Below are 13,421 nucleotides of genomic sequence, written 5' to 3'. Positions count from 1 at the left end.
CTCGACGACCCTGAAACCCTCGACCCCTAGACGACCCTCTTCTTCCTCTCATGTTCGAGAGGATCGCCGAGGGGTCGGGAGGTTGCCTAGTGTCAAAGGATTCAACAAAACCATGTCTTCATCATTAGGCGAAAGTAACATGTGCATGATGGTACGAAGCTCTTCAAAGTTGTTCTGGAACGGAGTCCCAGATATGATAATTCGCTTTTTGGTATAAAGTTTGGAAAGAGCCTTCCGAATATCGCTATTTGGAAGGCCTTTGCTGAATTCGTACCAAAAGGTGGATTATTCTATACGGGACTCCATTCCAAAACAATTTTGCAGAACTTCGTACCAACATGCCCTGGTTACTTCCGGCTAATGATGAAGTCATGGATTTCTTCATTACTTTGACACTAGGAAACCTCTCTCGACCCCTCGGCGATCCTCGACCCCTCGAACCCTCGACGACCCTGAAACCCTCGACCCCTAGACGACCCTCTTCTTCCTCTCATGTTCGAGAGGATCGCCGAGGGGTCGGGAGGTTGCCTAGTGTCAAAGGATTCAACAAAACCATGTCTTCATCATTAGGCGAAAGTAGCATGTGCATGATGGTACGAAGCTCTTCAAAGTTGTTCTGGAACGGAGTCCCAGATAGGATAATTCGCTTTTTGGTACAAAGTTCAGAATCGCTATTTGGAAGGCCTTTGCTGAATTCGTACCAAAAGGCGGATTATTCTATCCGGGACTCCATTCCAGAACAATTTTGCAGAACTTCGTACCAACATGCCCTGGTTACTTCCGGCTAATGATGAAGTCATGGATTTCTTCATTACTTTGACACTAGGAAACCTCTCTCGACCCCTCGGCGATCCTCGACCCCTCGAACCCTCGACGACCCTGAAACCCTCGACCCCTAGACGACCCTCTTCTTCCTCTCATGTTCGAGAGGATCGCCGAGGGGTCGGGAGGTTGCCTAGTGTCAAAGGATTCAACAAAACCATGTCTTCATCATTAGGCGAAAGTAACATGTGCATGATGGTACGAAGCTCTTCAAAGTTGTTCTGGAACGGAGTCCCAGATAGGATAATTCGCTTTTTGGTACAAAGTTCAGAATCGCTATTTGGAAGGCCTTTGCTGAATTCGTACCAAAAGGCGGATTATTCTATCCGGGACTCCATTCCAGAACAATTTTGCAGAACTTCGTACCAACATGCCCTGGTTACTTCCGGCTAATGATGAAGGCATGGATTTCTTCAATACTTTGACACTAGGAGAAGAAGAAATGAATAGCTAGAGGAGAAGATCGAAGAAAAAAAAAGAAAAAAAAGAGGAGAAGAAGAAAGGAATAGTGGAGAAGAAGAGAAAATAGAATATATTCTATTTTCTCTTCTTCTCCACTATTCCTTTCTTCTTCTCCTCTTCTTTGTCTTCTTTTTTCTTCTTCTTATTTATTTGTCCTCTTCTTTTCGGTAGAGGAAACCCTAAATAGCAAGTATCGTGGGTGTGAGATACATGTGGCAGTCGGTGTCGGACACTACATCCACGTCCCACAAGTGACGTGGGCGTCGAAGCCCGCGCCACTTGTGGGATGTGGATGTAGTGTCCGACACCGACGGTACATGTCTCTCACACCGACGATACTTTCTATTTACGGGTTTCTCCTCTACCGCTCGGCGACCCTCGACGACCCTCGTTCCCGATAAAATAAAGAGGAAGAAGAAGACGAAAAAAGAAGAGAAGAAAGAATAGAGGAGAAGACTTCCTCTTCTTCCTCTCCTCTTCTTCTCCCTCTTCTTCCCCTTCTTCCTCGCCTCTCTCATGAATGTCCGACGTTCTCGACCCCCCCCCACGTGTCGAAGAAAAAAAAAAGAAAAAAAATAGGAGAAGAAGAAAGGAATAGAGGAGAAAAGAGAAAATAGAATATATATTCTATTTTTCTCTTCTCCTCTATTCCTTTCTTCTTCTCCTCTTCTTTTTCTTCTTTTTTCTTCTTCTTATTTATTTCTCCTCGTCTTCCTCTCCCCTCTCGGCGACCCTAGACCCCCTCTCAACCCTCGACCCCTAGCGACCATCGACCCCTCTCTTTTTTTTCTTCCTCTTCTTTTTTATCCTCTTCTTCCTCTACCGCTCGGCGACCCTCGTTCCTGATAAAAAAAGAGGAAGAAGAAGAAGAAAAAAGAGGAGAAGAAAGAATAGAGGAGATCTTCTCCTCTATTCTTTCTTCTCCTCTTTTTTCTTTTCTTGTTCCTCTTCTTTTTTTATCCTCTTCCTCCCCTCATGTTCGACGACCCTCGACCCCTCGGCGACCCTAGACCCCCTCTCGACCCCCTCTTCTTCTTCCTCTTCTTTCCCTTCTTCCCCGTCTCTCTCATGAATGTCCGACGTCCCCCCTCCCCCCCCCCCATCATCATCATCTATCATCCCCCCTCTCATGTTCGACGACCCTCGACCCCTTGGCCGCCTTCTCGACACACCCACGACCTAAAATGACCTAAAATGAAAATAACCTAAAATTCACTAAAGTTATCGATGACCCTCTCGACACACCCACGAATAAGAAAATACCATCTTCTTCATCTCCTCTTCTTTGCATATTCACATAGCCACATACACATACATAGCCACATACATATAGGACTTTTCTGAACATATATATATAGCCACATTCATATAGAACTTTCCTGAACATATATAGATGATTTTCTAAAAATGTAACTTTTGCATATATGAACAGAGAGCAGCGGCGGCAATGGGTGGAATCGTCGGCGACGGGGATGGGAAAGGGGGGCACTGGGGGCAGGCGGCGACGGGGAGAGAAGGCCAGCGACGGGAAGGAGGACGGCGGGCTCGGGGATGCCGGCGACGGGGACGGCGTGCGCGGGGCGGCACGTGGTGACGGGGACGGCCGCGGGCTCGGGGCGGCACACGGCGACGGGGACGAGGAGGCGGGGCTCGGGGCAGGGCGGACGGCAGCGAGCTCGGGGCAGGGCGGCCGGCGACGGGGACGAGGAGGCGGGGCTCGGGGCAGGGCGGACGGCAGTGAGCTCGGGGCAGGGCGGCCGGCGACGGGCAGGAGGGCGCGACGACGACGACAGCGACAGGGCGCAGTGACGGCGATGGGGCAGGGCGCAGCGACGGCGACAGGGCAGGGCGCAGCGACGGCGATGAGGAGGACGAGCAGCCTGGCGGCGTCGGCGATGGGGAATGGAGCAGTTGGCGAAAATTTCCAAAGTTTGGGCTTATATAGCAGAGCCTTTAGTCCCGGTTCGTGGCAGCAACCGGGACTAAAGGTGGGCATTAGTCCCGGTTGGTGCCACCAACCGAGACCAAAGGCCTCTTTTCAGCAGCCCAAAGGGCGGGAAGCGGCGGCCTTTGGTCTCGGTTGGTGGCACCAACCGGGACTAAAGGGGGGAATTGGTCACGGTTGGTGCCACGAACCGTGACCAATGCCCCCTTTAGTCTCGGTTGGTGGCACCAACCGGGACCAATGGCGTTGTGCTGCCCCGCGCCCAAAAGTTTAGTCCCACATCGCTAGCTGAAGGGCGCCGGCACTGGTTTATAAGCGCTGGTGTGCCCCCCCCATTCGAGCTCCTCTCTAATGCAGGCTTTCGGGCCTAAACTTGCTACTGCCTCTGGGCCTATTGGGCCTTCTGCGGGCCTGAATCCTGGCCCATGTAGGGTTTCTAGTCGTATTCAGGCCGTGGAGGCCCAGTAGGAGGCATTTTTTTTGGTTTTTTCTTTTTTATTTCTACATTTTTTTGGTTTTTTATTTTTTTCATTTCTACTTAAAACTAAATACTTACAGTTTTTTAGTGATTTTTTTTGCTTTTAGGTCACAAAAATTATAAACTTTCTGTTAGTGCCGTTAGTTTTAAATTTGGAATAGTTTAAATTTGAATTTTTAAAAATTTGTGTGAATCACTAGTTTATGAATAACTTTACTATAAAAATAGATTTTTTTTCTATTTATTTTTTATTTATACTTACAACTAAATACTTATAGTTTTTTAGTGATTTATTTTTGATTTTAGGTCACAAAAATTATAAACTTTCTATTAGTGCCATTAGTTTTAAAATTTTGAATAGTTTAAATTTGAATTTTTAAAAATTTGTGTGAATCACTAGTTTATGAATAACTTTACTATAAAAATAGAAATTTTTTCTATTTATTTTTTATTTATACTTACAACTAAATACTTATAGTTTTTTAGTGATTTCTTTTTGATATTAGGTCACAAAAATTATAAACTTTCTGTTAGTGCCATTAGTTTTAAAATTTTGAATAGTTTAAATTTGAATTTTAAAAAATTTGTGTGAATCACTAGTTTATGAATAACTTTACTATAAAAATAGATTTTTTTTTCTTCCTTGTTATTTATTTTTTATTTATACTTACAATTAAATACTTATAGTTTGATTTTAGGTCACAAAAATTATATTCTTTTTGCTATTGAAGAATATTATAGTTTTATTTTAGTTGATAATAACATAATATTTTAATTGATTGTTTTTATTTTCATAAAAGTTTTGTAGTTCATTCTGTTTGCTATTAATTCATTCTTTGAGCTAAATGACTCTGAAATTGGAAAGCATTTCAAAATGAACTCTGAAAAGGTTGAAAGTTGGCATGGTATCATCATTTCACCCACATAGCATGTTCCAAAAAGTAGAGAGGGTTACGACAAAAACTTGATGCACTTCGTGTACAAAATGGCCAATCACTTTCGAAGTATCAAAGTTTCGAACCATAAGACATGAAAGCATTTCAAATAAACTCTGAAAAAGTTGAAAGTTGGGATGGTATCATAATTTCACCCACATAGCATGTGCATGTACAAAACGGACAATGGTAGCATGTTCGTCTGTTACAAATTTGGCATGGTATCATCATAATAGTTGCGGGAGAAAGTCTTCACTTTTTCTTCGCTTGTGTCATTTTCTTATTGCGCCGTAACCATGGATAATCTTCATTGTTTATCAGGATGCTTGGGTCAGCCTTGACATTGAAGGGAGGAATTTCATGAAACTTTTCATAATCTTCAGACATGTTTGTCTTGCCGTCCACTCCCAGGATGTCCCTTTTTCCTGAAAGAACTATGTGGCGCTTTGGCTCATCGTATGATGTATTCGCTTCCTTATCTTTTCTTTTTCTCGGTTTGGTAGACATGTCCTTCACATAGATAACCTGTGCCACATCATTGGCTAGGACGAACGGTTCGTCAGTGTACCCAAGATTTTTCAGATCCACTGTTGTCATTCCGTACTGTGGGTCTACCTGTACCCCGCCGCCTAACAGATTGACCCATTTGCACTTAAACAAAGGGACCTTAAAATCAGGTCCGTAGTCAAGTTCCCATATGTGCACTATGTAACCATAATATGTGTCCTTTCTGCTCTCGGTTGCTGCATCAAAGCGGACACCGCTGTTTTGGTTGGTGCTCTTTTGATCTTGGGCGATCGTGTAAAATGTATTCCCATTTATCTCGTATCCTTTGTAAGTCAATACAGTCAAAGATGGTCCCCTAGACAACAAGTACAACTCATCACAAACAGTGTTGTCACCTCTGAGACGTGTTTCCAACCAACTGCTGAAAGTCCTGATGTGTTCACATGTAATCCAGTCGTTGCATTGCTCCGGGTGTTTGGAGTGCAGACTGTTCTTGTGTTCATCGACATACGGGGTCACCAAGGTAGAGTTCTGTAGAACTGTGTAGTGTGCTTGAGACCAAGAATATCCGTCCCTGCATATTATTGAGTCTCTTCCAAGAGTGCCTTTTCCAGTCAGTCTCCCCTCATACCGTGATTTAGGGAGACCTATCTTGTTAAGGCCAGGAATGAAGTCAACACAAAACCCGATTAGATCCTCAGTTTGATGGCCCATGGAGATGCTTCCTTCTGGCCTAGCGCGGTTACGGACATATTTCTTTAGGACTCCCATGAACCTCTCAAAGGGGAACATATTGTGTAGAAATACGGGCCCCAGGATGACAATCTCGTCGACTAGATGAACTAGGACGTGCGTCATGATATTGAAGAAGGATGGTGGGAACACTAGCTCGAAACTGACAAGACATTGCGCCACATCACTCCTTAGCCTTGGTACGATTTCTGGATCGATCACCTTCTGAGAGATTGCATTGAGGAATGCACATAGCTTCACAATGGCTAATCGGACGTTTTCCGGTAGAAGCCCCCTCAATGCAACCGGAAGTAGTTGCGTCATAATCACGTGGCAGTCATGAGACTTTAGGTTCTAAAACTTTTTATCTGGCATATTTATTATTCCCTTTATATTCGATGAGAAGCCAGTCGTGACCTTCATACTGAGCAGGCATTCAAAGAAGATTTCTTTCTCTTCTTTCGTAAGAGCGTAGCTGGCAGTACCTTTATACTGCTTCGGAGGCATGCCGTCTTTTTCGTGCAAACGTTGCAGGTCCTCCCGTGCCTCAGGTGTATCTTTTGTCTTCCCATACACACCCAAGAAGCCTAGCAGGTTCACGCAAAGGTTCTTCATCACGTGCATCACGTCGATTGAGGAGCGGGCCTCTAGGTCTTTCCAGTAGGGTAGGTCCCAAAATATAGATTTCTTCTTCCACATGGGTGTGTGTCCCTCAGCGTCATTCGGAACAGCTAGTCCACCGGGACCCTTTCCAAAGATTACGTAGTGTAAATCATTGACCATAGCAAGCACGTGATCACCGGTGCGCATGGCGGGCTTCTTCCGGTGATCTGCCTCGCCTTTGAAATTGTGGCCTTTCTTTCGACATTGATAGTTGGTCGGAAGAAATCGACGATGGCCCAGGTACACATTCTTCCTACATTTGTCCAGGTATATACTTTCAGTGTCATCTAAACAGTGCGTGCATGCGTGGTATCCTTTGTTTGTCTGTCCTGAAAGGTTACTGAGAGCGGGCCAATCATTGATGGTCACGAACAGCAACGCCTTAAGGTTAAATTCCTCCTGTCTGTGCTCATCTCTCGATTTTTCTCCACTGCGACCCGTCAGCGGGTGCTCTCAACTTCCCATCTTTCTTTCGGTTCTCACTGTGCCATCGCATCAACTTGGCATGCTCTTCATTTCTGAACAGACGTTTCAACCGTGGTATTATAGGAGCATACCACATCACCTTCGCAGGAACCCTCTTCATGAGGGGCTCGCCGTCAACATCACCAGGGTCATCTCGTCTGATCTTATACCGCAACGCACCGCATACCGGGCATGCGTTCAGATCCTTGTATGCACCGCGGTAGAGGACGCAGTTATTAGGGCATGCATGTATCTTCTCCACCTCCAATCCTAGAGGGCATACGACCTTCTTTGCTGCGTATGTACTGTCGGGCAATTTGTTATCCTTTGGAAGCTTCTTCTTCAATATTTTCAGTAGCTTCTCAAATCCTTTGTCAGCCACAGCATTCTCTACCTTCCACTGCAGCAATTCCAGTATGGTACCGAGCTTTGTGTTGCCATCTTCGCAATTGGGGTATAACCCTTTTTTGTGATCCTCTAACATGCGATCGGACTTCAGCTTCTCCTTTTGACTAATGCATTGCGTCCTTGCATCGACAATGACCCGGCGGAGATCATCATCATCGGGCACATCGTCTGGTTCCTCTTGATCTTCAGCAGCTTCACCCGTGGCAGGATCATTGGGCACATCGTCTGGTTCCTCTTGATCTTCACCAGCTCCCCCCATTGCAGCATCACCGTATTCAGGGGGCACATAGTTGTCATCGTACTCTTCTTCTTCGTCGTCTTCCATCATAACCCCTATTTCTCCGTGCCTCGTCCAAACATTATAGTGTGGCATGAAACCCTTGTAAAGCAGGTGCGAGTGAAGGATTTTCCGGTTAGAGTAAGACCTCGTATTCCCACATTCAGTGCATGGACAACACATAAAACCATTCTGCTTGTTTGCCTCAGCCGCATCGAGAAACTCATGCACGCCCTTAATGTACTCACGGGTGTGTTTGTCACCGTACATCCATTGCCGGTTCATCTGCGTGCATTATATATAATTAAGTGTCCAAATTAATAGAAGTTCATCATCACATTAAAACCAAAGTGCATACATAGTTCTCATCTAATAACATATAGCTCTCCAGAGCATCTAATTAATTAAACCATACATTGAAACTATGTAAAACATTTCAATGCGAAAACAAATGCGATCATAATCGCAACCAAGGTAACAATTGATCCAACGGCATAATGATACGAAGCCTCGGTATGAATGGCATATTTTCTAATCTTTCTAATCTTTAAGCGCATTGCATCAATCTTGATCTTGTGGTCATCGACGACATCCGCAACATGCAACTTCAATATCATCTTCTCCTCCTCAATTTTTTTTATTTTTTCCTTCAACAAATTGTTTTCTTCTTCAACTAAATTTAACCTCTCGACAATAGGGTCAGTTGGCATTTCCGATTCACATACATCCTAGATAAATAAAATCTATGTCACCTTGGTCGGCATAATTTTCATAAACAATAAATGAACCAATAGTTATAAAGATAATATACATACCAAATCCGAATCATAGACAGGACGAGGGCCGACGGGGGCGGATACCAAAACCATCGCACTATATAAGATGCAATAAAAAATGTAAGAAAATGATACAAGTATCTATCTAAACATACAAGTAAGAATATTTTTTCTTTCAGAAAGAAGATAAGAACAAGAGGCTCACCACGGTGGTGTCGGTGATGAGATCGGCGCGGGTGATCGACGGCGGTGAAGACGGTGACGGGGCGTGACGGACCGCTAAATCTAGACAAATCTCGAGGAAAATGGAGTTTGGAGGTCGAGCTTCAAGAGGAGAAAGCTTAAGTAGTGTGGCTCGAGCATTCCATCGAACACCTCATGTGCATAGGAGGTGAGCTAGAGCACCACAAAGCCCTCTCCCCCTCGGCCAGAAAAAACAGAGCACTGTGCTCTGCTCTTGCGCAAGGGGGTATATATAGGCACCTCATTGGTCCCGGTTGATGACAAGAACCGGGACTAAAGGGAAGCCTTTGGTCCCGGTTCAAGCCACCAACCGGGACCAATGGTGGTGGGCCAGGAGCGAGGCCCATTGGTCCCGGTTCGTCCCACCAACCGGGACCAAAAGGTCCAGATGAACCGGGACCAATGGCCCATGTGGCCCGGCCGGCCCCCTGGGCTCACGAACCGGGACCAATGCCACATTGGTCCCGGTTCTAGACTGAACCGGGACTAATGGGCTGAGCCGGCCTGGACCATAGCCCTGTTTTCTACTAGTGTAGGAAAATAAATACTAGCCTAGACTCAATGAAAAAATTCCTATGATGTGAATCAAAGGACATCTCTCTTCCTATTCTTACTCATAGGATATGCGATACTTGAACCAAAGGAGGTCTAAGAAGTTCTACCTGAGAGTTGTATCTAAGCTTCACGTTGGCTGTTTTAGAGCTGTTTTCAAATGCCTAATCAAGTAGTGGTCCGATTGCGACACCTTCTTTAATTATTCACTGTTTGGTGGCTCTATAACACTCTTGAATGAGCTGAGCCGAGCCGAGCCTGGAGCGAATTCGGGATGCAGGTCCCTTCTGCTTCCTGGCATAATTCAGGTTTAGTATTAATTTAAACTAAAACCATGTCACTTATTTGTAAATGGAGGGGGTACCATTTATTTTCTTCATTTGTGAACTATACTTTCTCATGATAACATCCACTAAATGCAAGCTGCAACACACCTTTGTTCGTAGCTCCACAAATGTGAGAGACGGATCTTGCTTGGCCCTTGCTCGAGAGCAAGACCTGGATAGATATCCCTTGCTGTTTGAGAAGTAGAGGTGAGCAGAGCGCGAGACCCTTGGAGACCCGCTAGAAGCGATGCAGATCCAGCGAGCGAGATATATATGCGGCAGTCGTCATCAATGCTGGTACTGAAAAGAAGCATGCAAATAAAATTGGTCCTCTTTATTATGAAGGTCCTTTTACACATCAATAATTCCATGCTAATAAGGAAGCATAATCAGATTCACTCACTAGGGACCAGCAACAAATCCAAAGGGAAAAAAGTGGCCTGCAAACAAGAAGACAGTGCACACAAAATTGGCTTGAAGTGAAATCGATATCGATGTAACCGTGAACAAACACCAACTATTTGAACGGAAAGGCACAAAAAAAATAAGCGTGGTGGAGATGAAATCAATTAAGTGTACCTTGAAAACCAACTGGAGAGATGAGATACAGTTCTTGGTTGGCCCTTGTTCTAGAGCAAAAACACGAAATCAAAATTAGTCCTCTTTATTACCACCTTTCACACATCAATGGTCATAGTAAGATTCAGTCGGTAGATTCTTTGTAAAGGGAAAATGTGGCCTGCACACAAGAAGACATTGCACACAAAACTGAGGGGATCGACAATTTTCAACTAGTGTGCTGGAGCTGGAATCGCGGAATTTACCTTGAATTGGGCGGAGAGATGAGGGAAGGATCCCTTGATCCAGAGGAAAAAGCTAGCTAGATCTCCCTTGTTCTGTGAGAAGTAACAGTGGTCCAGATCTGGCAAGTGAGCAGACAAACCTGTCAAGCTTTTCTTCTTGTACTAGAAAAGTCTGAGCTTAGTTTGGACAGCACATCGGAGCTTAAACTAAGAGAAAACAAACCGAAAACCCGGTGCTTTCCGGTAGACAGATCAAATGAAAGCAGAGATATGTAATAAACAAGTCCCCATTCAGATCTGAGGATCCACTATGTGGAAGGAGGGGGTCCTCACCTCCTTGGGCGCCGGCGGCAGTGCGGTGACTGGCGGCCCAGTGCTGTGTACGGCCGGCGGCGACGCGTCTGGTCCCGGCGGAGGCTGAACCACTGGAGAGGGAGGGAGTGGGGGTGGGAGTGAGGGGCAGGGCAGCAAATGGAAATGGATGCGGCCGGAGGAGCGTACGCACGGACCGCACCGCACCGGTTGATGAACAGAGGAGATGGGACCCTCCCCTCCCCTCCCCTGTAGCCTCCGATTCATTCCGATGATGCCCGTCCCCAACCCAGCCCCCGAGAGAGAGATTCTTCCTTCGCCGGCGGCAGAATGAAGCGGAGCGGAGGACTCCTTCAGCATCTCCAGCCGTTAAGCCCCCTACGAGACATTTTTTTTCGCCTCCTCGGGGGCTGCCGGCGAGAACTTTGGCCTGGGGGCGGAAATTTGTTCACTCGTTGCGCCCCCAGGAGCAGTGTTGGCGAGAAGCGGGGGCCGACTCCGCTGCCGTGATCTCCGTCCACTCCATCAGGGAGAGCGCCAGGAGCGCACGCACGGGGCCGCTGTTGACCACGACCCGGACGTGCTCGAGCTTGGCGGAGAGGTTGCGGAGCGCCGCGAGGCACGCCAGCCTTGTGTCGGCCGGGACGTCGGTGGCGGTGAGCGTGGCGACGAGGAACGGGAGGAGGCCGGCCGTGGAGAGCGGGAAGTTGGTGTTGGCCAGCGAGGAGACGGAGAGGAGGAGCCACGTCTTCTCCGCAGCCGCCCAGGCCGTCCCGTCGGCAGCCGCGCGCGCAGGCCACGCCCGCGGCCGCGCCCTCCCGCGGTCGCGCGCTCGCAGGCCGCGGCCTCGCGCTCGCCGCCCCGGCCATCCCATCTGCTCCCTGTCCTCCAGCTCGGCCTCGATGGCAGCGGGCAGCGAGCCGGAAGGAGGACGAGGATGCAGCCAAGGCGCGCGCCGGCCTCTCCGTGTCGGGGCCCAGGAGCAGGACACCGGCCAGGGCGAGCAGCGCCACGGCCAGGCCGGAGATCCCGTGAACGTCCTCGTCCTCGGCCATGCCGTGGAGCTGGAGCTCAACCGCCCGATGAGGGCGCCGTGGAGTGCGCGGGCGGAGAAGGCCCACTTCGACTGCGCGCACGCGAGCCCCGCCCCGGCCATGCTCCGCTCCGGCCGCGCGAGCGCGAGCCCCGCCCCGGCCATGCGTGCCCTTCCCCGCTCGGGGTGTGTGTGGTAGCCTGGTAGGTGATGGAAGGAAAAGGAGAGGTGAGAGGAGAAAGAAAAAAGAGAAAGGAGAGGAGAGAGGAGAGAGAGAGGGGCTAGCAAGTGGGCCGATGCATGCGGAAGAGAGCGCGGGCGCCCCCTTTAGGGGAACGCGATAGAAAACAAAAATTTCCGACCTACGCACCAGCCCAGGACCACTATGGAGACTGCATACATGGTTTGATCTTTTTCGTTACCGACTCGTAGCGCAGCGGAAAGTAGAGTTGATGACGATCGGCGGTGCAGATCCCCGCAGCTAGGATTTACAACCTCCCAACCGCGAGGATGTACACCCTTATCTTCTCCTCAGATAGCCCTCCGGGAGGCGGTCGAACAGCCCCCCAGACGGTGTCGCGGACAGCCCTTCGGGAGGACCTTCGAAACTCGAACGGTCACTCGGACAGCCCTTCGAGAGGACCTTCAAAACTCGGACGGTCACACGGAAAGCCCTTCGGGAGGCACTCACGAACTAAGACCGAAACTATGATCTCTCTACAGAGTTGCACACATATGGTGTCATCTATCCGGCAGGGCTGCGCCGTTCAGAACTAGTTCCTGCCAGAACCCAGACAGCCTTACGGCTCTACGAAACTCTTTTCGTGGGAGGGAGAGAAGAAGTCAGATCATTGCATGGCACTTGTATGTGAGAAGGGATGAGTGTGGAGGGCTGCCCCTCCACCTCTATTATAGGAAATCCCAAGGGGTAGGGTAGTTTCACACAAAAACCCAAAATGCACATGAATGAAGTCCTTCCACAAGGACCTAGGAGTGAAACCAAGGAACAAGAGGGCCCCAAGGGGGGATACCCCATGTGGCCTGCCACACCCCCATGAGGGGCCCAAAAAATGGCTCCTATCCATCCATGTCATCCCCAAGATCTTTTGGAGCAAAGCCCCAAAAAGTGGCTTTCCATAAAGTAACCATAAAGCTGATTTTCACTATTCACGACGACAATTTTCAGCGTCTGATCGAACTAAAAATATTTATGTGGGCTTAGAACATTTCCAGTACCCACCATAATAATTTTCAACACGTTCCGAAACAATTCCGGTTTAGTGATTTTCATCTGCGAAAAGCATCTGAAGTGGTTCCGGCAGCTCCGGAGCATATCCGGTTATTATCCCAGAAAATTCCAGAAAGCTTCCAGAATGATTCTGGCACCCTCCAAGAATTATCAGGCATGTGCCGAAACCAATTTGACTTAATGGTATCCCCTGAAACAACTTTTCAGTTTCATCGAAACTCATCCGATGACCTCTCTCTGCGGAACCTTTTCCGCTGTCCGAAACTTTTCCGGTGTCCGAAACTTTTTCGGTGATTTTCTCTCAGACTCCTTGTCTAGTATTCAGCAGATAGATGACCCTTAAGCGTGTGACCCTATAGGTTCGGTGAAGTATAGACATGACCCGGAACCCCTTCCGATCAATGATCAACATCGGAGCCGTGGACACCCATAT

At 47.8% G+C, this 13,421-nt stretch overlaps 1 long non-coding RNA gene across 2 annotated transcripts; it reads right to left on the bottom strand.

Moving 5' to 3' along the window:
* Positions 1-9,084: 9,084 nt before the first annotated feature.
* On the bottom strand, positions 9,085-11,038 carry LOC123082524 (uncharacterized). Of its 2 annotated transcripts, none has more exons than XR_006439044.1 (6): positions 10,728-11,038; positions 10,416-10,513; positions 10,171-10,330; positions 9,995-10,031; positions 9,700-9,891; positions 9,085-9,559 (listed from the first exon to the last, which is right to left on the bottom strand). It is a non-coding gene; the product is annotated as an uncharacterized lncRNA (long non-coding RNA). The 2 variants fall into 2 exon arrangements; XR_006439043.1 differs by having other exon boundaries at positions 10,171-10,220; positions 10,728-11,035.
* Between the last annotated feature and the right edge of the window lie 2,383 nt (positions 11,039-13,421).

Source organism: Triticum aestivum, chromosome 4A (genome assembly GCF_018294505.1).
Source record: "Triticum aestivum cultivar Chinese Spring chromosome 4A, IWGSC CS RefSeq v2.1, whole genome shotgun sequence".
In the NCBI taxonomy this organism is placed as follows: domain Eukaryota; kingdom Viridiplantae; phylum Streptophyta; class Magnoliopsida; order Poales; family Poaceae; genus Triticum; species Triticum aestivum.
Note: the sequence above shows the minus strand (reverse complement) of the source record. Positions and strands in the feature narration are given on the sequence as shown.